This window comes from Lagopus muta, chromosome 3 (genome assembly GCF_023343835.1).
Source record: "Lagopus muta isolate bLagMut1 chromosome 3, bLagMut1 primary, whole genome shotgun sequence".
In the NCBI taxonomy this organism is placed as follows: Eukaryota; Metazoa; Chordata; class Aves; order Galliformes; family Phasianidae; genus Lagopus; species Lagopus muta.
Genome location: NC_064435.1, coordinates 37,963,821 through 37,991,694, shown reverse-complemented (window position 1 = coordinate 37,991,694; position 27,874 = coordinate 37,963,821). Strand labels below are relative to the sequence as shown.

At 41.1% G+C, this 27,874-nt stretch overlaps 1 protein-coding gene across 9 annotated transcripts in view; it reads right to left on the bottom strand.

Moving 5' to 3' along the window:
• Positions 1–27,874, bottom strand: part of PLAG1 (PLAG1 zinc finger) — a 48,614-nt gene that overhangs the window by 19,401 nt on the left and 1,339 nt on the right. For 3 of the 9 annotated variants that reach the window (XM_048939929.1, XM_048939925.1, XM_048939934.1), the window contains exons 2-3: positions 2,521–2,700; positions 210–432 (exon numbers count right to left, since the gene is read on the bottom strand). The exons of 1 other annotated variant lie outside the window; for it this stretch is intronic. The gene's annotated coding sequence lies outside the window, so the exon portion shown is untranslated. Of the gene's footprint in view, positions 1–209; positions 2,496–2,520; positions 2,701–12,655; positions 12,701–15,851; positions 21,909–27,874 lie in introns of those variants that run through there. 5 more of the 9 variants (XM_048939932.1, XM_048939931.1, XM_048939928.1 and 2 more) reach the window with 5 other exon arrangements.

Genomic DNA, 27,874 nt, shown 5'->3' with positions numbered 1-27,874 from the left:
AAAAAAAGACCTTAAAAACAAAGTAGGTACTGCAAGGAGTGCTCCTCTAGATGACACACACAAGATCCCAAATACTGTCAGAAAATACTTCTAATTAAATCAGCTAACAAAGTGGTCTTAACATGGAACATCTCTATGTATTGCTGGGTGTTGGAGGTAGAGGTGAAGCACATGACCAGTGTTGTGTTATAACTGTTTATGTTTAGCACCTTTGTATTGCCCGTTTCTTGTCCCCTTCCAGAATTCCACAATCCATTTCAATCTTCTTGGGAGTTCTGCAGGAGACCCTCCTTTCACCACTCTGCCTTTGCAATCTCCTGCTGAGCTGACAATTTCAAGGTTCAGATCCACCTTTCATTTATCTTCTGAAATCTGACGGCTATCTTTTAGCTAATAATTCCCCTCTTCATACGGGCTGCAGCTTTTTATGTGCTAAGAGAAATCAGAAAAAAATAAAAGAAGTTACTACACACCCCACTCATTACAAACTGCTTTAATAATGCTAACTAGCTTCCTCCCTCAACCACATTCAAATTCTTCTCCCCCAACATTTCTTTTCACCACGTTCTGTTCAAAACTGCAAGATGCTTTCCAAATTGCTTCCACATACTATATACGCTGCTTTAGGTTTTTCTGGGACATACGTGATGGAGTAAGCGGCTCACTACTGTTTCCAAACTCAAAGTCGTCAGACTCTGTTGGATAGTTATTTGAAAACAAAGGGTTTTGGTTGTATTTAAAACAAAACAAAAACAAAAAAAAAACAAGCAAAAAAACATTGGGCATTACATTTGTAATTGCACACATGTGCAACTAGCTGTCCTTATGCTGAAGGATACCACTCCCTGGGAGATGGAAGGGCTTCATTTCTACAGACACAGGTAAGCTGAGATAACACACTGTAAGGCTGCCTACTGAAAAGCATCATCCAGGACGATTAGGTGAGTATATCCTAGAAGGAAGGGGGTAAGAAAAAAAAGGAAAGAAAAAAAAAGGAACTCCTTTACCTTGCAACATTTGTATTAAACCTCCCCCCACACATTCATTGTGGCTCCTACAAGTTACTGTAAAGCACGCTGCAAAATTAAGACAAATCTGTACTAGTAGTTACATATACACAAGTCCACTACACTAAATAAAGTTTTAGGAAAGCAAAGCAGTTTGAAATTCCTTGAGTGCTTCGCCCTCAGCAGAGATTGAGCATGCTAACAAAGCTCAGCAACAGCACGGCTTTATATTTGAGGCTGCATTCGGATTTATAAACACTCTGAGCATGACTAAGGTCTGGAGCAGGGGGGCAGCATAACCAAAGCTGGGGAAGGCTGCGATTAGCGAGGAGGAAACAAGAGGAGATCAGATCAGCTGAGAGAGGAGGCAGAAAAGTGCAACTCATGTCCGGGACCTGGCACAGCAAAGAAGTGAGCTGCTTTAAACACAGATTTAGGAGGGGGATGCTCTTTCGGTTGATGGAAGGGGCAGGAGAAAGAAAATCACACAGTGTGAAAAATGCATAAGCATCAAGAAGTGTGATCAAGAACTCTTCTATTTGTGATGTCTGGTACTGAAGAGAGAATGCTAATAAATCCCATGTCAACAGTGCAGATTTGTCACAGATGACACTGAGGAGTACTGAGGTGAGGGGTGCAGCCAGGAGGGGGAAACACAGAGTCACATGTAACATCATCCATCCACTGCATCTGTGCCTGCCCCAAACAACCACTTCCCTCCAGTCTCTGAACCCTCTCTCCTTCCACCCAGGCGAGAAGCTGCGATTCCAGGGAGCAGGAATGAGAGCTGTGCCATGGCTCTAGCTCAGTGGGGAAGTATTTGCTCCTTGCTGTGTGTAGCCATGAACCCTCCCCACAGCATCCCAGCTCCCCTACGCAAGCAGAGAGAGAGCCATGAGCTCCTGAGATCAGCATCAAGAGCAGGGCCACCTCTCCAGTCCTTCTAGAGATCTCCAGGCTTCCCAAACAGGGCAGGGAACTATGGGATGGGCTGCAGAGACTTGGGTGGCAAAGAGACCTTCATTATGGGGTGGGTCTCTTACACAGAGGGTAGGAAACAAAGATAACAAGGGGAAGGAGAAGAAGGAGGTACAAGGAAACTGACAATAAAGTTTCCAAGTAGTGCTTCAGCAAACCAGGGCTGGTAATTAGGCAAGGTGAGCTGAGTGAGGGCTGCATGGAATTTACTGTGTTCGACATAAAATAATTTGAGATGGGAAAGGAGTACCAATAGTAAAGCTGTTATTCTTCAGGTGAGAGGATAAGAGAAGCAAAGACACGTAGGAATCACAGCTGGAGCACAGAAGATTGGAGGGGGCCAGGGAGTGAGAGCACGTATGTGTGGGTGAGGAACCCACGGCTAATAAATAAAGACATGCCTGACCTGCGTTTGAGAACTGCCGAGTGGAACTGCAAATGGAAGGCCGCTACCTGAGCCAGAGCTCTCCACTCCAGAAAAAGTAGTTCAAACCCTACTGTGAAATTATTGTGCAATTGGGCATGCAGTACTTACTGGATCGGCTTCCTCCTCCAGTCTCTGCGGGATCCTGTGGTTGTTTCTTGGGTATTGCTCGCATCTGATGAGTCAGTGCTTCCAGCAAGCCCAGGCCAGGCTGGACAGTATGGCATAGGTGAGGCTACTGACCTTTACTGCTGGGCTTTTACCTGGCTGCCTCAAGCCTCTGCTGTGGCACTGTGCACCATCCGGGAAAAAAAATAAATACGTCACTCCTGGATTTGGTGGCAATGTCACGGGCAGAACCCCAGCCCAAAGAACTTGTGAGGGCACTGAGCAAGAACCTCGTTATGTTTCCTTGTCAATTGACAGATCCATTACAGCCTTTTTTATTGATTCATCCCTGAGGACACCTCCAGGTGCGCCCTTTGGCTTTCATTTCTGTGGGCACTGGCCTGTATCTGTACGTCCCGCAATGACTGTCATCTGAGTAGCGTCAGACATGAACAAATGAGAGGCCACACAATTCCAGAGACAATGTAGACCCTTCGTAACTAATAAATCACCACAACCAACCTCTTCATAGTCTTTATCGTAAGTGCCAACACATATAAAGCATTTACCACTAATCAGGATGGTCCTGGAGTAAAGAAGGACATGGGTAGGGAGCCAGGTGGGAAGAAATACGGTACAGAGAACAAACTAGCATATTATAAGGCAGTAACTCAAAGACACCTTAGAGAGGAATCTAACTGACTGCAATGTGCATTTCCTGCCCTTACTGCAGCAAGCAGCCTTTTTCTGACACAACCTGCAGAATTCAGTTCAGCACGGACACTCGATGCCATGAGAAGAACTAACACGTTCAAAGTAGCAGCCTACTGTAGACAAAACCATAGTAAATAGGGTGTCTAGACTGTTGATCACAAAAGCTTTCTCACTACCTCTGTTATAAGGTTTACAAAAGGGACAATTCTACCCATTATTTGCTTGAGTGAATCCTATGTTTCTGTACTTAGAAAAGCCTAACAGAAGTAAAAGAAACGCAGTAATTTTTTTCATGCAACTTTCTGCTTGTTAGGGTAAATTTCAACATACAGAAGGTAAAAGCAGATCATTCCTCATCCTCTAAGAGCCTGCTCTAACAGACAGCAGAAATGTGTTTGGGCGGCTGTTTTTAAGCATTTCTTCCCAAAGCACGAGTAAGGTAGATGTACATTTCAAATCAGGTAAATCCTAGTAGTGTCTCTCTCATGCTTCTCTGTAACTTCAAGCAAAAGGGGCCCATATGTGCTGCCTATCTGCTAGTGCATTTTTATTAGCTTCCAACCCTTGCTTAAATAAAGAAACAAAACCGCTTAAATAAATCCACACCACCTCTCTGTCAAGGATCCCTTCCCCATGCAACCTGACCTGACAATCCCACTGGGCTCCTGCAGATTCTCCAGCACAGTGCTACCATCATTCTGCAGAGATTTCACCTCTCTAACAGAAAAACCTAGGAACCTCTCCAGCTCCGAGCTGCCTTTAGGTCACCCTGCACTATGAAACAACTGTTTGACTTTTCTCTTAGATATCCAGGCTACTCTTTATTTACAAAGGCCTGGATGTTGAGATCACACCACCACAAACAAAGACCATATTTATTTACAGATACTACTAGTGATTTACAAGAAAATGTAATAAGCAGTTCACATACGAATATGAATTTGAAAACATCTGAGCGCTTCAGCTCAGATATTTCAGCGCTTCTGCTGCTGATATTTCAGCAATCTTTATTAACTTCAGTGTTGCATCAAATGCTGTAAGAGAATGACAGATTACTAATGCCAAGTTAGTCATTTTCAGTAACAGTTCTCATGGAATTTTTCCCTTCTAAATAATCAAAACAACTGGTCATTGGACCTTATAAGGAAAAGCGCCATACCAAACAATTTCATAAAATACAACTGCTTTAACCTCACAGTTCCCTCCAGCGTGTCTGCAGCACCTGAATTTCAGGACTACACTTAAAAAAATAAAACAAAAGCAACAACAAATAAACAAACCAAACAAATAAACAGCAACAAACCAACAACACGAGTGAATACTATTAAAATAATTAACAGTAGACTAACTTGATGACGCAGTTTCAGCTGTTCTCACAGCAGTGAGAGATACTCAGTAACACCACAGCGTAGCAAATTTCCAACTAATAAGCACAAATACTTTGTTTTTAACAGCAATTAGCCTGTGAGATGCAGTGCCAGTAGGTGGCATACAGCTATGCAGACAACACTCATCTCTAATGCGATCATCAGAATGGTATCGTGATTTTAAGAGGGCTTCAGAAAAAATAATAGCAGCCCTCTTCTTCCAGAACAGAATCCAGAACAGCAGAGAGTTGAAAGAGGATTTTATCCTCTCTGTCTTACGGTTATTCCACCCCTTGAAGCATCTGATAGAAGTTAATACCAAGATAAATTACGGGACTAGACAGAACAGCAGTCAGGATTCCTGTTGCGTAAGATCTAGAGAGGATAACACCTTTGTGAACTCCTTGCAGCCTCCCACTGCTCCAGAACGTCTCTTGAAACATGCAGTTCAGCTTGCCTCGAGTATAGCAAAGTATATGTTCTAAGACCTCAGGCACTGGGACACCTGCCAAGTCACAACAAATATGTACACACAATCTAATCTACTTAAATTTTGAGTGGAAACTCTGTGCCCTTTAGATATATCCCTCAAGGCTACGAATAGCTTACTTGTTGGACAGGATGAAGTTTCCCTATGTAAGTAATAACCAAGCCCGTCTGGCATACAACCACATCTCCCAGATCTTTCCAAAACCAAAGACTGTGAAGGGAGGAGGGAGAGGGACGAAGGTGAGAAGATCAGGAGATAGGCGCAAAATAGAGTAAGGAAGGGAAAGCAAATTATAGGTGGATAAGGAACAATTATAAGGAAATAATCTCTTCCGTACTCTTTATTTGGCAGATGACAAGTTGGTTAAAAAAATGAAACAAAACAGTGAACAATGTGAAGAGGAAAGGGGGGCCTAAAAAGCAAAGTGAAGTGAGGCAGAGGCAAGGAAGCAAAGCTAAAATGCAAGGCAATGCTCACTGTCTGACAGATCTGAACACAGAGAGGGTTATTCACAGTCTTGGTATGACCATCTTTTCTCAGAAAAAAAGTGTCCAGAAAGCAAGCCAATGAAATCCTAAGGTGCCCGTGCTGGCTTCTGCAGCTCAAAATAAAATTAACAAAAGAATAATCCAAACAGTATAGCATACAGATGGATGCAAATGAGCAGAGGCATATAATGACAGCACAACACAGAAGTTAAGTAACTTGTTGCTTTCTGAAATGAGCTACTACTTCTGTTTTTCTTTAAAAGCAGGTGACCATTGGGTTTGAAATTTCATACAGCACTTGTTTCTATGACCTATGAACCTTCTGCTAAGAAAAGCTAAACAGCTAGATACATTTTAATAAGGGATCTTTGCATTTGGATGCTTAAAGAAAATTTTCAGTGGAAGCCTCATTTCCTACCATAGTCCAATCTCTTATAATATAATAACTATTAATCCTCTAAAAAGCTCTGTCTAATTGCACACAACAGCAGGGAGACTTATCTGAAGTACAGCTGGTGTAATTTACACTGCTTGCTTTAGTAGGATTTACTCTACTCTTAACAGATAACATTGCAACTACAAATTTCACAGTGCTCTGCACACACAAATCTGAATAGCAGAGGACTTGTGCCCATGCCACCACTGTTTGTACCCACACAAACCTGCAGTCCTTCAGGAAAAAGGAAAGCCGCGCTTGCAAGCATGGAGTGTGACTCCTGACAGCGAGTGCTGGGTAATCCAGTCTGACAGCACGGCACCCGCCCAAGCTTTCCGTCATCAGCAACACATGAGAAAGTAACACACAGAGACTTGGCTGTAGAAATTAAATTTCTTTCCCGTCTCCTATCAGATCGTAGAAATCTGCAGAAGTTAATGAAAGGTATGCATCCCTTTCTCCTGCAGAGAGAGCTGGAAGCTCATCTTACTAAACCACGCGTGCTACGTATTATCGACCACACACGAGAAGCTTATTTCTGACCCCTGGTGATGAAAATCTTCCTCCTTCATCCCAAACACATGGCTCTCCTTGCCTGGCCAGGCTGCTGGGTGCTGGGGGACAACATCTGCTGGCAGGATGAACACAAAGTGGCCAGAAAGGGCTACGGGAAGGAGCGGCTAAGGAACAGCTCACTGCTGACAGAAACAGGCAGAAGGGTTTGATGACTTAAGCGCATCCCTTTTTGAAACGCTTTCCTTAGCAAAGCAAGGAAGTGCTTTCAGGAGTCTGCATCCCGAACGGGAGCTTGGAACACCAGAGGTTTGTATTTCAGTCTCCTCATTACATCAGCTGTCACAAAAACTTTGGGGTTTAGTAGCAAGAGGCTGAACTCACAAAGATGAGAGCTGCTACTTCCCTTGAATTGCAAGGCCGTAGGAGCCAGCACTGTGAGACCTCATTTTTCCTTTTTTTCAATTGAAAACAAGACACTAAAGAATCACTCAGAGATAATTGCTGGCAGTTAACCTCAAGTCCTGATTCCTCACCAGATTTGATATCTGGCTTGGCAAACAGCCTCAGCAGTTACCTTCCCCTCTCTGGACTCAGTCTCCAAAGCCAAGCAGCAGAATTATAGGTGACTGCACAGAGACGAGCACCTTGGTCCCTGGGGCAGCTGTGGGCAGAGGACATGTTCCCCAGTGCATGCTGCAGGTCAGCCATGGGCTTGCGGCCACAGGCCATCAACACCAAGCTCAGGAGAGCCCCAGCAGCCCTAAGGCAGGGATAACAGCTCCTGTGCTGCTTCCAAAGCGATAGCCAGGGGACTGAGACAGACAAATGTCTGTACAGCTTTCCCGCTGAGTGGAACGGGCTGACAGACCTCTGCAATTTTGAACAGGCCTGCACACCAAAACAGTTCAATGGTACTCCCTCCTACCTCCCTTCCCTTCTCAAACTGGTGCTCGTCTGACCACACAGAGTACTGGGACAGAGAGTTAAGGCAGTCCAATGAATTGCAGAAAAAAGCAGTTCGTTTCCATGCAGCCCCCCTTTGGAGGGGGCTTACTGACAGTATGGGGGAAGAGGCGAGAACAGCCTCTCAGGTAAAGGATTCCATCTCTGACTAGGATTCCTGCAGCTCTTGCTGAGGATCACCACGAAACCGCACCTACAGGTTCTGTGCGGCAGCTTGACATCAGGAACAGCAGAAGTTTTACTACCTACTAAATGAGCAGTTTTGGCAGCATCCCGACCCCGCAGGCGTGAAGGCCCCTACCCCTGGGCAGCAGATGGAGCACAGAGGATTGATGGGGCACCACAACCCAGCAAGGTGCCTGGCCTCAGCAGGGATGACAAGTGGCACTAGTGGCTGAATCCCTGCCACTGCAGGCATCTTCCCTGAATGAACGTTGCCGAAACTAAGCTTGCCGAACATCCACAGCCATTACTAACACCAAGGAGAAGCAACAGCAACTGTTTCAACTTGCCACTTCCACTACAGGGAAAACAAGAGAGAATCTTACAGTCCTCTGCTTCAGGGGTTATGCCAACCTCAGAGATGGGCACAGGGGCTTCTGAAAGATGAATTAAGTGAAATCTAGCATACCAACACAGCACTGCCTCCCACATTTCAGGACTATCATCTGATTTAACTGGAAGCAACACTGCCACGTGATAAGATGAGAGAGCCTCAGAACATCATTAAATCCGAAAAGTTTCTGTCTCATTTCAGCATTGAGGAAAGGTGGAAAAAAGTTATCTGGCCACACTGTATCTGATGATAGCGCAGCTTCTTTCTTGGATCACATTTTGGAAGAAAGAATGAAAACATGAAGGTAAAGAGAAAAAAAAAAAAACCAACAATAAAATATAACATGATTTTTAAAAGCTGAAACCATGTCAAACATCCAACTTTCCTTCAACATGACAAAATATTCTTTATAGAAAGGAAGCACAACAGCTCAAGTCCAACTCAGTCAGATATCTGATATACCACCACCTGAGAAGCAGTTTGCTGAACCGAGAGGAGAAGGGCCAGTTCCAGAATTGCAAAGCAGGAAAAGCAGAAGATCAAGAGGAGATGAAAACAGTTTTCTTTCTGAAAGGTGGAAGGATGTTATTCATGGAGTTCTGCCAAGACTGCTTGTCTGTCTTTCCTGATCCAACATTTTCCTTTATATTTCTTGTTACAACTTCACACGAGCACTACCAAAATTTGTGTAAAATACAAACCTAAGAGGTACTAGAAGTATTGTGCAGTCTGAAACAACCCACAAGAAAAGCTGTGCCAAATCTTAAGGACAGCTGCGACAGAAATGGGATGAAAAGTAACAGCAAAGGACAGAGTATCGCACTTAGAGGCTAATGATTCATTACTTGGAAGTAGCAGAGATGCAAAACATCTGTGTATGACCATCATATAAGCAGCTACTAAAAGTCACTAAAGAGAGCTGTTGGAGAAGAAAAAACCTACTATTATGCATAAAAGCATCTCTACTTCCAGGGAAGAAAGAGACAGACAGATACCATGGCAGTAGACAATCAAATTCTTGCTAGAAACACTGTATAAATTTGGTAATACATATTCACCAAAAAATCTGTTTGGGGTAGCACAACAAAACATCTGACCAAAACAAAATCACAAAATGTCTTAATAATTAAACCAAGGACAATGACCACTTACACGTCAAAAGATGACGTAACTAGTGGATCTACACAAGGTCACAGCCAGCCAGCTATGGCTCCTAGGACAGTTTCCCTTGAGCTCTCAGCACAGCACAATTGTGGTCTCAGCATTCAGACTCAGAGCCCACCCAGCATCAGCCAATAACAGCCTATGAGGAAGGGCAAGTGCAGAGTAATTGGGGAAAGTACTACTGTTTGGGATTTGGGGACATCCTGATTTGGATGGACCTAATAGCCCTCAAAGCACTCGTTCACTCTGTTAGGAGTTCCTTTTTGTGCCCATGTGAACTTTTTCACTCTCGACGTCTCGTGACAAGGATTTCTACAGCTTCATTTCATGTTTTATTAACAATTGCTTTCTTTTAGCTAGTTCTCAACCAACCTCCCATTATTTCTCTTAATTCTCAATAACTTTGCTCATCCTTTATCAATGCTGGGGATGCCCCACCTCTGGAGGCGTTCAAGGCCAGGTCAGATGGGGCTCTGGGCAGCCGGATCTGCTGGGAGGCCACCCTGCCCATGGCAGGGGGTTGGAACCTGAGGGGCTTTAAGGTCCCTTTCAACCTAAGGCATTCTACGCTTCTGTGTCACTCATTACACCTTTATGATTCCCTGCCTGTGATATGGAACCTGTGCTGCATTCTCCCTGTTGTAGTCTCTTATCAGGCTGAAGAATCTAAGGCCCAAGAACTTAGGCCTTCTTTGCGTGGAAGCTGTTTCACTACTTTGTTCGTATTTATCACCTTCCGCATTTTCTCCCTTTCACACATACCTCTCGTTTGGTATTCAAGACAAATACACCACAGGCTGCTACCTGCTTTATTCCACTCTTAATAATTCCCAGCATTCGCTGAAATACTTCTGAAGAGGAAGCTTAAGGCCTAAATCTAGCAAACTAGCAGAAGCTTAAACTAACAATGAGTGCCTGGGAGGACAAGGAAACCAAGCTCCACAAAGCAAGTGGAATCAGTAAGCATAAGTAAGAGATGCAACTGAAATGGCACACAGGCATATGTGCACTGAAGTGGCCAGAGAATGACAGGGGAATCTGAACAGGCTGGTAAGTAGTGTCTTTTCCAAGGAAAGAGCTGGAGACATGAAGTGAAATCACCAGGACACGGGCTCAAGAAGGAAGCACACATGTTCTTCATATTTTTGCTGTGGAACTTCTTGCTGTAGAGTGTTTAGACACTTAAGGTGCTGAAGAGGTCACAGGAAAATGTTCATGGAAAAGTCTAGTAAATATAAAAACGCTAAGTCTGGCTCAGGAAGCCTGTGACCAGTGAATTGCTGGCAACTAGAATACATGGGAAAAGCTATCACGACATGTCTCCTGCCAAGCCTGTCCCTACACATTTGGTTTTACAACTGTCAGATGCAGGGCCTTGATATGCAAACGAGTATAATCATCTTCACTAAACAACTTCTGATAGCCATTTTATCACGTTGCATTTTTCATCTTGGGCCTTCATTGGGCTGGTAAGATGTGAGATATGGTCATCTATCAAGTCCTTATTTGAAGCAAGACAATTCTGTTAATTCACACAAGAACTGACTGCTGTCAGTAGGTACAAATGCTCATTCAAATCCAACATGTTTCACTATTGCAGAATTCATAGTATCACATTTCACTATGCTGCCAAACACATGCCATTATAAGACAGACTTCTCTATATAACATAGCAGATGACTTTGCCAAACTACCATTGTTTGGGCTGAAATTTTACAAGTTAGTGTCTGCTTCAGTATTTTTTTTTTCATTCAAAACCGTAGAACCATTAAAAAAAAGTAAGGAAAAGAAGTTTTTCCTTCATCAGAAAGTTCTGGCAGACTTCTCCCACTTACCCTTTTCCTACAGTTTTGAACCCGTGTCCTTTGGGATAGAGACGTGAAATTAGACAGAAATAGTGGTCTAGCTGTCATTCCTGTGAACTCTACCCAAATTTGGCCAGTTTCTTCATTACTTTTTCCACAACCCCTTTAGTCATTCAGAAACCAATCCTTTTGAGTCAGATAATTGAACACTGTCCTACAGAGCTCAGAAGCTACTAGAGATCTCTGTCACTTAAACTGAACACTATACAAGGAATCATTCATTTTCCAGGTCCTTGCCATGTGTGTCCAAGGGCTGATTTGCAAAAATACCTAATGTCTGCACTTGCAGGGGAAGGCAATGAAAGACATGTTCTCAAGAGATGATTAAGACAATAGTTTTGAATAAAACTAGGCTTAGTCATCTCAAAACAGGCTATTTGAAAAATGCCACAAAACTTGATCCTTATTAAACAACCCTTAGAGAAGTGACAGGAGCCATTTATTGTATTTTCACTCTGGATTTTACGCTGGGCACGTATTGCAAGCTGACTTGTTTTGACATTCAACTGCCCACCGTACAAGTCTACAAGTCTAGTCCACATGCATGGTCTAAGCTGGGCACCACAGGAGCCAGATTCGCAAGGGTGCAGACTGAGGCTGCAGGCAGGATTTTTGAAAGCATCCAGAGCCTGAGGCAAAACATCAAATGTGCTAGTGAGCATACCAGAACACTGTATAAATATGTTCCATTGTCAAGATCCATGTATAAGTTTCCAGCCAGCCAACTGGCTTGTGAACTCCCATCTGTGCGATCCATACAGCTCTGAGAACTAGCATCCCACTGGTATGTGACTTCAGATATAGGGCCTGAAACGTAGCGGAGCCCAGGAGTGCACATGGCAGTATATCTTCACTTTGTGCAAATGGGGGACTGCCAATTTTACTATTTGATTTAAAGATCCTAGTGTCAGCCACCATTGCTAAATTGACAGACAAATTTAAACAGTATACATATACACACAACTGTGAGTGCTTTAACTGTTTCTTTCCCTTCCACTCTTCTCTGAGCCTGACAGGGAAGGGACAGATTCCTGCTGTGTTTTTCTTTTCAGCCTCTAGTACACTGAATCCTAAAAATGGATGCTATATGTATTTTTTAAACACATGAACAAAGCAACAGAACTCCTAAAGCCTCCTTTAGTTCTATTTATTCTCACACGGTCATCAGCACTTAGAAACAAACATTCTTCCTGCATGCAGTTCTCCTGTGAGAGACCACAGTATCTATAGTTACTGGAGAACAGTGTTTCAGCTATCTGAGCTCCTCTTCTTTCCATGTTTTACTTTTGAGCTTGCCCCAGAAGGCTTCCTTATTCAGAGGATATCAGAGCCATGATTTCACCCTTTTTGAAGTCAGTGACAGAGATTCTCTTCATCACTAGAAAGTCCATCACCGAGATCACACCCAAAACCAAAGAGCTGGAGTAACTTTTGATCAATTTAAATCTCCCAGCCAACCTGCCAGGCCTGCGCTGGTGCATCGAAAGGTGTGAAACTGCAACTCCAGCCCTAAGAAATGCTGAGCACAGGCTGAGAGAAAAAAAAAAGAAAAAAAGAAAAAAAGAAAAAAAAACGTTACCAACTTCCCCCAGATCATTTTTTTCCTCTTCAGTTGTAGGTCTTCCTGTCAAAGGAAAGCACACTGGGTAGGTGGCACACACGACCGCAGTAACACTGCAAAATTCTCACCACAGGACAGAAATAGCATCAGGAACAGCACCTCCACTTCCTTCAGAGCATCCACGATTTACTCACAGCCCTGAGAAGCCAACCCCACGATGATTCTGCTCTTAAGCACGGAGTGGCAGGAAGGCATGAGGGGAGAAGGACAGTACCAACAAGATGCTTTCCTACTCTCACATTCCCTGAACTATGCCTTTTTACAGAAGGTGATCTAACATAGGTATGAGACACTTCTGTCTGATTTTGCTGGGCTGTACCCTTGGCCATTTAAAAATAAAAATTATGAAAAACATATTGTATTTCTAGCTAGAAGTACTATTAAGCTAGCTTAAGAGAACTCCTCCTTCTGAGAGGACACTTCTGTTTCAGTGGGGCAGCAAAAATTTGTCTCATGTGAATTTTGTGCACCTATCTGTAAGAAGCAAACAACTCAGGTCTCGTTCAGGCAAATATCCTCTCAGGACAGCTGTTTATATGATTCTTCCAATGATGCAAAAGGTGCTCTGAGCAAACACAGCATGCTGTAGGACAGGGAAGCAGCCCCGTGCAATCTGCATGCTGCAGCAGTTTTTTGGCATGAGAGAGGTCAGAGCTTAGGGGACTTGTGTCTGTGTCCTGGCAGCACAGGACAGCCGAGCTCAGAACCTGAAACTCTGCTGGAAGATGGATGTTTCTGGTGGCTCACATCAAGAAAAGCACAAATCCATGAATGCATACAAGTAGCTACTGCTTTTCAGAGGACTGATGCATTCTGCAGGTATATCCTCAGCCACAGTCTGCTTGCATGGTATCTGCAAGCTCCTTACCGACAGACAGGTACCCCTCCGTTTGCTCATGCTCCAATGTCACAGAGCACCATCCAACTAAGCAATAAAGAAACAAGAACACACACTTTTCTTTTGCAACTGATGAGTAATGTGTGACCAAAAAATGACGACAGCATTTTGGTAGAGGAAAACAGTACATGGAAAAAAATAGTAACCAAAGATTCAGAGGAGGATGAATCAAAACCAACTAAAAAAAACTAACAAACAAACAAAAAAGAATGCCTATAAATTGAAGATTTCAAAACACTAAACAGTCAGAGACTTCATTACAAAGAAAAAATCTACACATGCAAAGACAAAAAGACCAGATCAACAAGGTGTTGTACACTGTTATTAAAAGGATGGTTCACCTTGGGAAGGTAGCTGTCTGATGCACTGGCAACTTCAGGCAATTTTATATGATGTTCAACATTTTTATTAGAGATATAAATCAAAACTGTTGCTGAGGAACAGTCACACGAACTTGCAATCAACATGAAAGAGAGTAACAAATAGGAAACCAGTTGTTTCTAAGTAGGAAAAAAGAGAAAACAGAAAATCCAAAGCAGACCAAAAAACCAATCAGTTGGTAGCTTTTAGAGGCAGCAGGATGCAGTAATGATGGCTAGGAACACACGTCTGGTACTCTTTTACTATAATGAATTGATCAAGGGCTTGACCTCTTGTCCACCTGGTCTTTTCAAACACAAAAATTCCTCTTTGGTAAATAAATTCTCAGCTGTAAGACATAATAATGGCCTGAATGATGATGCTAAAAATGGTGCTAGGGAGCTTCACATTCACGTCTTCTTGATTTCTGTATCAATTTACTTGACTGCAGCCATCAAGTGCACGTCCTTCGGTCCTCAAGACTGAACGGAGCTCTTGGGAGGTTTAGTCCTACAGTGGTATTTGACAGGGCAACAATTTTGAGTCTACACACAAAAATAATATATTAAAGACCTATGTGTAACTGTAAATATGTAAAAAAGACAAAGCATTCAGAAATGTTTTGTAACTTTCTTGTAAAAAGCAAGCATCTGAGTTTAAAAAAAAAAAAAAAGAATTCGATTAGGGAAGCTTGAAAAAAAATAAATAAAAAGAACACGTATTCCACTAATCCATATTGGCATGCCAGGAAAACTTAAAGACAATTTGGAACAAACTTCACAAATTCTTACAATTAGGAAATACATGAGGAATAACATCATGAATAAGTCTTCAAATTAGCTAGTGACCAAGAAGTACATGCTTTGCCAATTTCAGTGCAAATCAAAATACTTCAAGATACAAGCATATTTTTAGCACTTTTACAAATAAAGGATTTCTTTGGAATAAGATTCTTCACTCACTAACATTTTCATTTTTTTCCTGCAGGAACAGCCATTCCAAGATGACTTTTACATATCTGCAAACTTAAAGGGACAATAGATATGTAATGACGTATGAAGTTGACGTGTTAGGGGAAAAAAAAAAAAAAAAGTCTTTTAAACAGAAACCTCGAGACATTTTTCTTCTCTAAAGACCATCTGAAACGACCACTGAGGTAACCTTATGACACATTTATTTACTATTCCTTGTGCCCGTTATTCAGTTGTTGGCAGTAACACAACTTCATTTAGCAATAGCTTGGACCCCCCCTAAGGGAATGTGTACATAGTAGCTCTCTAATCTTGCTGCCCAGCTGCTAAGACAGTCACATGAGTCACTTGCTGCCTTTAGAGCAACACACACCACTTGCTGAATTTAGAGACATTCTCTGTTTCTGGCCGTATGCATGAACAGAGTAATACCTATCCTAATCACACACAAGGCTATCTAGGTGGTGGTGGGTTTTTGTTTGTTTGTTTTCTTTTAAACTGGTGACCCAAAGAATGTTTTTCACTAGTACGGTTAACAACCCAGATCCACAAAGTGATTTATGTCCTGCTTTGTTGCCATTCGATTTAGGCTAACTCCAGGAATCAGCTCAAAGGCAGGTAACTGCATCTAACCGTTCTGCAAGAGCACAGCCTTAGAGGAGTGAGAGCTATCTGCCAGGACGACTAAGTACACAGCTTTGGAACAAAACAATTCACAACGATTCCTTCCTTATCAGGTTTTCAAACTGCGGCTGTTTGGAACGTCATCTTTTCAACAGTTTACTCAAAAACACTTTACATAAAGACTGGCATAGTTACTTCTGTGCAGCACCACAAAAGTCCTTGTTGAAAGCATTACAATCATCAACAAACTATACACACTCTATAGGAAGTATTTTCACACACGAACAGTAGACAGACTTACAGCAATCCAGTTTCTTAGTTCCTTGGGCTGTCACTGCATACTTGGTGTAGGCCCTACGATGCCTCACTTACCCTACAAAAATTCATCCTACCTTCTTTCCCATATTCTCCCTGTCTCACCTTATTTGTCCTCTCTCTCATGCATCTCCTTGTCTCACTGCTTTCTGCAATGGCTGTACAACACGGAGCACTGTACTATGGCTACTTGTGTAACAACAACAAAAACAACAACCACAGAGCCATACTTTAAGTTACAGAGCTAATCCCATCAGAAATGAGGAATCTTTTACATTACATAACATTACATACTTCTCCAGCTTAAAAATATACTGGCCAAAACTGCAGAAGGCTTTTTTCAGCCCTACCTAACTCTATTAGTTTTAAGTACAGCCAAGCTTGTCTGAAAATGTTCTTTACAGATTACTTGCCTATAGGAAATCATAGCAACATCCCAGCTCACCAGTCAGACAGCAACACATTTTCAAGCACCCTGATCAGATAACATCAAATAGAGTTCTATAATCAGCCAGAACAGATACATTTGGTAAGTTATTACTACTTGATATCTTATGTTGCACCAATCTGACTTAGCATTTGTAAAGCAAAATGAAATTGTCATTGCTAAGCTGTTCCAGCAAATTTTAGATATCTAACTAGAAGCAAATTCCTTCTCTTAATATTTAACAACTAAAGAAGTCACTGGTGTCTGCAGCAGCAGTAAACCCACAGTCAAATTTCCATCTCACACACCTACCTACTGTTCTTACAAGCGTAACATCCAGGATTCCTAAAGTCAAAAGATAAGACAGTTTACTTTTCAGTTGTATTTTGTGCGCTTTACGAATGTTTCTGCAAAGTCAGTACTGCTGTTTCCAACCTTTGTGCACCTCTCTCCACACAGACGATATAGAATTACAAAAACTGAATGAGGAAAAAGCAACTTCAAAAAACAAAGGGTCAGAAGAACGTGGGCAAGATTAGCAACCAAAATTCAGATGCATTTCCCAGTCTCCAATCCATCTGGCACAAATTTACATCGTTCTTTATCTTTCGTGTAATCAGGAAAGCATTCCACTCAGATATTTGGCTATCACAACATAATATTCTACATTCAAATTAGGAATTGTTAACACCCCCTCTCTGAGAAAAGCTTTTTGCAAGCGCCGCAATTGAGACATCAATTTGTCTCAAAATAGCCAGAATGCCTCAAAACAGGCCAAACAACACTGACATGTAAAACAATTCCTGGAAAAAAGGCTGCAATTCGATTATGCCCACATCATACATTCCATTAAAGAAGCCTCTCTCGGGTTTATGGGTGTATTTCTGTGATAACCTGAAACCTTTCAGATGGACTCTGGTAAGAGACAGCTGCCTGGCATAAAAACACTCCCTGCAGGATGATGTATGATGGCTTAGTGGATTAGCATGTTAAAAGCATAATCTCTTTCGACACAGCTATTTTTAAGCTGTTAAAAAAATACAAAATATTAATTCTGTTTTTCAACAAACATATCTTTTAATCTGCTGAGTCAGAGGTGTTATGCATAATCATCTCAGCAGGAGTACAAGGCGACGTGTGTTCATTTGAAGGAAAAATACGAGCCCGATTCTGAGCAAATAATAGTAACAGAATTACAGAGCAGAAATTGATCACGAGCAAATAAACCAGAGGGAAACAGTAATTCTGACAAAGCAAAATGCTCTTATTCTTAGGAACACTCCACAGCACTAGAAAGAGAAGTCCAAAGCCACGTAATGTTTACGCTCATGTTTTGAAAAATACACTCTCACCACTGGACTAAAATCCCAGGTGTGACCATATGATACTGACTTCAGTAATATCTCACATTTAATTCCGAACTCTAAGGCCCAGAGCCAAGAAATTCAAGAACCTCAGAAAGCACAGGACCATATGCTAGCTGAGTGTAGAGCAGCTTTGGTTTGTACAGCTCCCACAAACAAGGGCAGAGCTCTGAAGACCTGTGCATTTTGGTGTCTAACCTCTGCACATCAGAAAAATGTCGTGGATGTATACAGATACATCTTTTTTCCTATCAGGTTCTGATGGTTTTGTTACAAAAAACAATATTCCTCCATGCATACATCATATATTGTTTTTTATAAATCCACCATTATGACACACATTCTCTTACTGAGGGCTTCAAACTACCACTGAATGAAACCCAATGACATCTGTACATTATCTACTTGGTTAAAAAAATACCATCAGATTACTATAGTAGTTATTTTTCTTTGCTTTCAATACAGTTAACGCTTTCCCAAGATTTTTATCAGAAGGATTTTTGTCCTTTTCACACACTCTAATTTCATATGTGGTTACACATACTTGCTCTTTCAAGACAGCAGATTTGTAAAAATTATCCTGAAGTGTCCATTTCTGATACTGTGGGAAAAAAAAGGGAAGTGTGAGCGAGCGAAGGATCTTATTCCAGAGATTCATTTATTTGTAAAAGCCAGAGTAAAGCGGTTCCCTGTTCACACTGTAGAAAGAGACTGTTCCTTCACTGCAAGTCCGCTCCTCCCAAATTCAGGACATTGCAGTGCCATCATTAAGCAGCATCCCCTGCTGAGAAGCACATGACTCTACTGTTCCATAATGTACCCTGAATGACCACCGGTTTCCAAATGATGCTTAAATAAATACTAACTTTAACCTATAAAATTCTGAACAGCTTGATTCTTGGCAACCTGAAAGATCATCCCTTTTCACGAATGCCACCTGAAACAATCTCCAATGCATGTTGTAATAATAATAAAAATGATGGGAAAACACCATTAGCTCCCTGAGAAGCATGTCAACTTTAACATAAATCTCTTGTCCTGCAGTGGGCTCAAACAGGCTTATGCAGACAATACAGTTTCTACTGCATGTTAACCAATGATGCAGCTAGAATGAGAAAAACGGAAATCAAGATATTTGGAGACAATGAAGTAGAGGTTGAATATCTTGGGAGACTGCTGTGAAGAAGAGTTGTCAGCATTCAACTGTGTTTTAAGCTCCACCAGAGGAATCTGGGACATGAGTTTTTATGGACTTTTTGTTCAACTTCATTTACTTTGATTTATAGCAAAGCGCTGCTGAAGAGGCCAAGGAACCATGCAAATAAATCTGGTCGGAATCAGAAGGAAAAAAAGTTTCCCTCTTCCATCTTCAAATTGTGTAGTTCAGAAATTATCATTTAATAACTTTGCCAACCACTGTAATATACTTCTCAAAAAAAACCAGGAAGAAATAGACTTCTTAAACAACTGAAGAATGCAACAGGTGGGAAGAAAAAGAACAATTTTTTGCCTCCACAGAACCAGTCTGAACACCCACCATAAGGAGGCAGAACAGCTGAAGCTCTACACCTGGCTTTGACTGCGTACTCTCTCAGCTATTCCCCCAAACATGAAATCCTACAGTGAATTTACAACGTTCCTAAACAACAGACCATCCATAAGAGATCTCCATCCATGAGACTTCTTACATTTCTTACAAAGGCCTAAGTTACAAAAAGGCTGGATACGTACATCTTACAAAGATACATTTCTTAGCAACAAAAATGGTGGCAAGTTTTTATTCGTATTTGGGGAAGAATTAAGGCACGAGTTAAGCTCCATCTTCTCCACACTACAAGTCTTCCTACCTCAATGAAACAAGTATCATTTAAATAACACTACACAACAGTTTCAGAGTACTTGCAAACTGATAGCTAATTTCTGCCACCTTTAAGGTCTTTTGTTAACCTATCTACTGAAAACCTTTATGATAAAACCACCGCAGGATATCAAACTGCTGCCTTTCTGATAAAGCCTGGAAGCCTAGAAGGAAAGATTACTTTACCTTCAAGAACAGTTAAACAACTAAAACTATATGAGGAATAGCCCCAAAGAGAGGTTCATGACATCTCCAAAGTCTTTGAGAGTTTGCTCTGAGAAGGGAGGCTTTCTAAGGCTTCATTCCTGATGAAAACTTTACACACACTGGGAAAAGTAAAACCAGCACACTACTGAAGCACTTCCTGAGACAAAACCTTTCGGGTCCATCTAACAACAAACTCTGGAATTCACCTCATGATAGCCAAACATATTACGAGTTTCAAGGTTGCAACTTGACTGTACCACTGAAACCATGAATTCATAGGACTCAAATATTTATTGAGACTGAGGGCCAGCAATTCCAGCCATCAGAAACCCTTCTTGACTACATCTCCCTTTTCACTTGGGGCTTGAGGAAGGATCCTCACATTCAGTGTCTTTACTAGGCTAACAACTACAGAAAAATTGAAATTAACAACGCATGCTCAACCTCCCCAACCTGAAGCACCCTTCTGCTCCAATCAAATGAACCACTAATCAACACAGTTAAAGCTTCTTAAACGCACTTCTTTCAGTACAAATATTTCAGTACTGCGAAGATACGAAGTTTGTTTTACATGAGGCACAGATAAAAACTGTACTAGAAACTGAAATTATTGCTCAAGGCAGACTTAACTTTCTTGTCTTCAAATATTCTGAACTGGTCACGTTCTCAAAGGTGAAATAACATTACACTACAGGGGATACCTCTATAAACAGCATTTTTCAAAGAAACTGACTTCATAGCTTCCCATTTCTGAAAGCATGATCTAGATTTCTGTTTGCCTCCCATGATTCACGCTAGGAGCATGTTTGAGCATTTCTTGTGATACCATTCATCACCAATTTGATTAGTGCTACAGGGCTGCAGAACTGGGCATCTCTTCCTCACAGGTCACTTCAACATTCATTCAGACTGGGGCTACCCTCATCATTCAAATACCACTATGATTAAGTTTTCCACATCGTTCTACACCTCAGTATTCACACTTGTAGCATCACCAGCATAAGTTAATTTTGCAGCCCTCCTCAGCACTATTTTTGTAATACAAAAATGATGGATATCAACACTTTGAGACACAGATTCATTTCAGGAGAATGAAAGGGTTTAAAACAAATGAAAGAACTGGATTTTGAAACCAAAAGGAAAGGATATGCTTGCATAGGTAAGACAAAACCTCTTTAAAAAGTTACAACTGGGAAACATACATTTTACAAGTAATGAGAAATTAAACTAGTTTGATATAAATATATCATATATACTTTTTAAAGCTATTTCAACACATATTAAAAACAGCCTGAATAATTGGGATAATTAATATATTATGATTCTCAGTAACTTTTTAAGTAACAAATAATGTAACTTTGTTATTTAGGAATGGAACTGATTTCATTGTACTGGTATGCTTATAACCATACTTAAACACCATTTAAAATAGCATGTAGCAACACCATCCTTTGGCATACGCAATAATATTTTTATTACTTTTTCTGAAACTGATTAAAATATAGCCATAAGCTATATGTTTGTGCTGGGGTATAATTGGAAGTGGTTTAGACTAAACACAATCCCAGTATTCAGAAGAATCAAAGAAAACTGTCAAGTAACAGAGGGGGAAAAAAAATCTAGATTCAAATTAACTGGCATCTATTGTGATCAACTCTGCCGAGGCTCTTCCCTAAGCTACGAGGCTCACAGCTTCTTAGCATCCTAGATGAAACAAATTATGCTTGCATTGACCACAATAACTTCCAGAGAATAAAATAAGCTTGAACAACGTCTACATTTGGCTCTTAAGCAAAGCACAGAACCCCACAAGGATTTTACATTGGTTTTATTTCAGTTTAACACTCATTCTGCTTACAATAATCGTGAGGGCAAGAGCACCAGCAAGTGATAATGTATAATTAACACCAGAAATGTACACCTTTGCAGTATGTCATTTTATGAAAACATCAGAATAGCAGCAGGCAATTTCTAGTTTTACGTATTTATATCTCATCTGTACCTCAACGTGACAAATACAGACCGACTGTGAAGCTGTGACTGCAGGCAGCTGTACAAAATGGACAATTAGTACAAATGAAAATTCCACACATGACAGTAAGAGTTTGAAGAAAATTAACATTTACAAACTCGTAAACGTTTTATTGCTAACTATACAGCCTTGATTGAAATTTAATAGTAAGCTGCCAGAATCTTTCCTTCTGTTTTTTTTTTTTTTTTTTTTTTTTTTTTTTTTTTTTGGTAATAAGATCACTGGTTTCTTTTAAAAAATGTCTCTTTTCAATAAAAAATTCCTCTATTACAACTGATTCAAAAGACATGACATTCCTCCCTAGCAGCCAGATGTTTCCTTCAAATATGTGTGCCTGTATATGAAATACGTATGTAACGCCACACAACAGCCTGATGGGAAGTGACAAGCACTTGCTCCAGTAACATCCCATTTGCATAGAGGGTTTTTCTGCTGTTCAAACATTTAGTGTAATGAGATCTCATTAATTCAGAATCAGATGACTTGCAGGGCTTTTTCGAGTACTCAGGCACTAGTAAATCTGATATCCTGTAGTATACAAATACATACTCAATGAGTGAAGAGGGAAGATAAGCTTTCTGACATTCTCCTTGCTGTTTGATACATGCACGAGACAAAACCAACCACCTACACCTTGATTCTTGAGGAATACTTCAGATTTGGCACTCTCAGCAGTGTAACGCAACCACAGCCACAGAGAAGACTGCAGGGTGAAATTAGTGCCAGTGTCAGGCTGGCAGGTAAATTACCTGTGCAGCATGTAGCAAAGTTACAGACTGTGTGCAACACACACGGTTAAACGATAGGAAATAAAGTACTCTTTAGAGAGGGATGGAGGAGATCATTATTAGTTATCTTAACTTCAGTTAAAAAAAAATAAAAAAATAAAAAAAAAAACACTTTGACAAATAATTCCCTTTAAACACTTTCTAATCTGATTTCTAGGGATATTTTCCTCTGAGAGAGGAATTTAGCACATTAAGTGCAAAAGAAGATTATAACAATTCAGTTTACTGTAACAGAGACTTCTTGCATTTTTCCAAGTTCCATTACACCGTTATTTCTTAATTGCATTTGATGGCAATTCTAGGTTTTACTTTCCTGATTCCCATTTGGGTCCTCAAAACTGATTGGAGCTATTTTAACTCAGAGTTTTGAGTTACTGCTCTGTGGATTATAGCCACACTTGTCTATAATGATTTGTTTTATCTATGTCACTTTTGAGTTTTACATTAGTTCAGTCCTGGATATCTATCTATCTATTTATTTTTTATTTTATTTCCCCCATTTTCTTGCCTTTAAACAAACAAAGAAAAAAGAATTCTACACATCAGGATACATTCTGCACTCTTCTGGCCCTTACAAGCCTACAAAGCTGCCAGGGCTGAGCATGTGCAACCAAGCCCATCAGTCTGCCCATAGTTTTTGATGTATTTGACAAAGTATCTCTACACCCTGAACAGTCAGTGAGTTAGAAAATGAAGAGAAGTTACAACAAAGAAGGCTAGCATATGAATGGATTTATTCCTTCAATACAAGAAGAAATATTTCAGTTTTCCCACTCTTCACTGTCAACTCTGTACATATGCTGTCTTCTCAACTCACTGACATACACTGCAATGCCATGACCCTAAAACAACCATTTATAAGACACACAGAGTCCATTTTAATGCTAACAATTTTAATATATTCTGTGAGAAGGCCCCATCACTTATAACTTACAACTTTTCTCCTAAAGCATGTTACCTCTTGTAAAAAAATCTTTTAAATACAATTCTGTTAATTTCGGCTAATTCATCCCTATAAGACAACACCAAGGAAACACTGACACTGAAGTAGACAAGAAATACTTCAGCAAGCCTGTTTAAATCAAATTCAGCTCACAGTAATGGTCACTGGTTGTATTTAGCCTTAGGTTCTTAGAACTCTGCATACACTTTGAATTTTTCACATTTGATGTTCAGTGGAAAACGGTTCACCTAAAATTCATTAGTAATTGCCACCTACTCTATTGCAGGCAGTGGGCTACTATGTTCCTTGGAAAATTAAAAATAAAATATAGGCAGCTGCACAAATGATTCTGTCGAGGGCTAATCAATATGTTTTACATTCGAGTTACAAGTTTGCACAATTTAGAAAAATCAATATAAATTTAATTAAATTCTAGATGTGATTTTTTGATCCGCAGGAAAGACACACAATTCCTTATCATCAAAATCCTCAGATGAATGCAAGAAAAAAATCCCTGACACTTCAGAAATTTAAACATTTTACATTTGTTCAACAGAAAATGCTACCTCGCTCTCATATTCAGATTATTTTTGAACAGTTCTTTAAGGCTACCTAAACATCTGGTAGCTGGATAAAGATGCTCAGCAGCTCAGCAGACAGATCCTGCACCTTTCCTTCAAGTGCCATGCAAGCTAAAGCCTCGCTAGTTGCAGGTAGCTGCATTCCCCCTCCCTGAAGCAAGCACTCTGTCCCTGTGCTGGAGGTGGCTGCTAGCTCCTTTTAGCTCTACACTGCATTGAGAATGGGCTCAGTGCTGCAACATACTTCACATTTTCCAGAATATTTTCCCTAGGCAAACAGATAAACTTGTTTAAGAACCCTCCCTAGAGGTGTTTGCCTGCTCACAGGTACCAGTTTTAAATACACCAGAGGTTACTGATGAATTGCAGAAACTTTGTTTTAGACTGAAATAAAACATCCCTTTTAACAAAACAACCTGCAACAGTTAAAAATAGTAGTTTATTTAGGGCAGGAGTAGTGCCCTCTTTAACCCCTTACTTTTAAAACACATGCACTGCCCTGAAAGGAGGGGACTGAAGGGCACCATTTTGACTGCCTACGTGCGCAGATGGACGACCATTAGGAGTGGCTGCACCTGGGAAATAGGGGCTTTTGGAATTCCACACACTCTCACAAAGTTTTTTAATTTAAATCACAATCTTCTACATTGGAAAACTCATTTTTCAGGATCATTACTATGTAAAATGTACACATCAAGAATTACACTTGAACCAAGCACTCAAGAAAAGTTCAATACGTGTCAGTTCAGATTCCCGTATTTGCTGTACTGTTGTAGAATACTGAAGTTAATAACTTTTAAACATCAGTGAATAGGATTGATAAATATCTCAGTAGGTCTTCAATACACTTCCAACTCCCCACTTTACCAGCAGGAACTTGGGTAGTTTTACCAACAACTGCCCCACAGTTTTGGTTTCTTTGGGTGTTTTAATTTCAAAAAATCATGAAAAAACATAGCAAAATCATATATAACCAAAGCAACGTGTAACAGAGAAGATTAGCTCAACTCTTAGAAGTAAGGAAGCTTGGAAAATTATTTCTGTTTTTATTACACACCGCATCATCCCTGCAAGAATTCAGTTTTCTACAAAAAGAGAGTAATTCTATTCGTGAGAAACAATCCTAAGTAGCATTTATCTACTTCTATTGTCCTCATCATCTGGATTACAGCTTAAAAGCAAATCCATTTCAGAAGAGCATCAAATTCTGTGAGAACACCCTTCCTCCTCCCTATGTCCTGAGTTTTCTGCTATAGTTGGATACACTGAATTTACTTTGTAATGCACAGCTGTAGGTCAAGAGCCATCCCCCACAACATGTGTTTCTTTCCTATTGTTAGGATGGACGCCTCTACCTATCCTCAGCATCACCAAATTGATCATTCAGAAGCTCTGAAGGAGGTGAAAGGGCTGTAACATATTTAATGCTTCGCACTCACTGTCACAGATGTGCTGTTTTAAGAGCTCTTAAATACTGCTCTCAGCACCACCAACCAGTTCCCTGCAGTTGGTTCTGTGCAGCCACTGCTCCCTACCATGGTACATTAAAAATAACCAAACACCAACATGCAGTGTACTGCTATTAATTTATCAGCTTTCTACAAATTTCAGGACAAAACACCTTCACAGTCTGTAAAAAGAAGAGATCAGTGTTAAAAAAAAAAAAAAAAAAAAAAAAAAAGGAAAAAAAAGGGGTTTGGGAAGGAATTTTGAAGCATGAATTCTCGCTAACAACAAAAAAGATCTCTCACCCCCGAAAGACAGTTATGGAAATATGTTCAGTGTCATTCCTTTACACAAACTGATTAATCTTCCTTCCCTAATGAGCTCCTTTTCAAGCCTAGGAGTAACTGATGTGATTTAATTTTCACAAGTGTGACTCAGTGGAAAACTTGGAGCTTTCTTCCAAAATCTCCAACCACAAGGCTGCCCCAGTCAACAGCCACTGTACAACAGCTCTTTGGTCACACTTGCAGGGAAGGTACGGACCATTTGCGAACACATGCTATCAAACACAAAGGGCTGCCACAACTGATATTCAAATTCCAGAGGTTCAAAGCAAACATTTGCTCCAGCAGCCTCCCTACAAGCTGAGTGCACCATCTTCCCTCTCCAAAACTCCATACCTGTGTTCCATTTCTAACCTGGAAGCAAACACAGTCCGCAAAAACAAAGCACGTGCAAAGGAAACGCTGTAACTCCTCGCAAAGATATCGAATCGCCATGCTCAGAGGAGACTAATTTTCTTAAAACAGCTTGTTTTCCTGAAAATCACAATCCATAGGAGATCATCCAAAGAAGCAGAGCGTTTCACACTGTGACAGTTCAACATTTTCAAGTTAAAAATCAAGTGAAAAACCGTACCAGCCCAAACGGATGCGAAAAGTACGCGTGCACACACAGATGCAGACGTATCCCATGAAACTAGACCTCGGTTAGGATGATTTTTCCTTTTCTTAGACAAAGCCAGAGGCGATTCTCCCAAGTGATGTTGTTACCCAGCCAAGGTGTACTTGTAAAAAAAAATAATAAAAAAAAGCCCCTCGTTTGGCCAATTAAAACCTACAGTTATTTGCACCATTCTCAAAACCTTTTGGAACTGCTCAGAAGGTTTAAGCGCACATCAAGGGCCGCAATGCTGTTCAACAAACTCAAGTGTCCCCAGTAACACTGAACTTATTTACAGTAAAAATAATGCACTTTGCAACTCTTACAAAAGAGCCACGAAACCGCACTGCGCACAGAGGGTCTCCTCCCAGGGAGCTCACAGGTAGCACAGCAAGGTCAGGTTTTAATGTAACAACATGGGACTCCTCCATTCCTGCAACACCCACTCCAGAAAGAGCTCTCCAAAACACAGCCTTCTCATGAACACATCAAGAAAAACCTCGTGACGCACAACAGAATGGCTTCGATCCGAACGAATCTGAGCATTTCCCCCTGTTATCTACAGCTAATTTTTCAGACCAGGGCTGATTTGATACCTTTCCATTAAAAAAAAAAACAACCAACGAACCACCCACCTGCCATAGGCAGAGGCGCTGAGAACCATAGGAAAAGAGAAGCTGTCTCTTTAAAATGCCCTGATCCCACGTGGAACCAACATCAGCAGCACTTTCGCATTAACTTCAACGTGAGGCGAGATGAGGCATCCTCATTTCACATAAACACAACGAGGGGAGCGCAGAACGCCCGCCTGGTGGGACGCAGACAGGTGAAGGGACGTGGCAGGCAGGGCAGCAGGCAGAGCAGGAGGGGTGCCTGCCTGGAGCACCGAGCCTTCCCCGTGGAGCATTACCTCAGCCCCACACCGCTCCGCAGGATCCAGTTTAAAGAGAGGAGGGAGCCACCAGGAAAACTCGAGATTGAAAGGCAACGAAAACGCACTTCATAAACCGGAAAGGTTTACACTTTGCCTCACACATCCTAATTAGATCAGGAAAGTGACACTACAAAGGCACTGCATTCCGGTCCGAAAAAAAAAAAATAATAAAAAGGACAGAAAAAGAAGGCAGAGAAAAGGAGAGGAGCCCCCACCTCCAAACTCCCCCCCAAACACCCGAAAAGCATTAAAAAGGGAAGTTATCCAGCAGCACATGCAGCATTTATCTTATCTGGGATCGCTGCGCATTGCCCCAAAGTTGTGCACTTTCTGCACTCCCATCTCCCCCTACCTCTGCCTCCCGAAAGGGATTTTCACGTTTCCCCATTGTCGGTGGCGAGTGAGAGGAGGCTTTTGCCTTCCCAAAGAATTCATCAACAAAAAAAAAAATAATAAATATTAACTCCTTGCTCCCTGAAACCCGAAA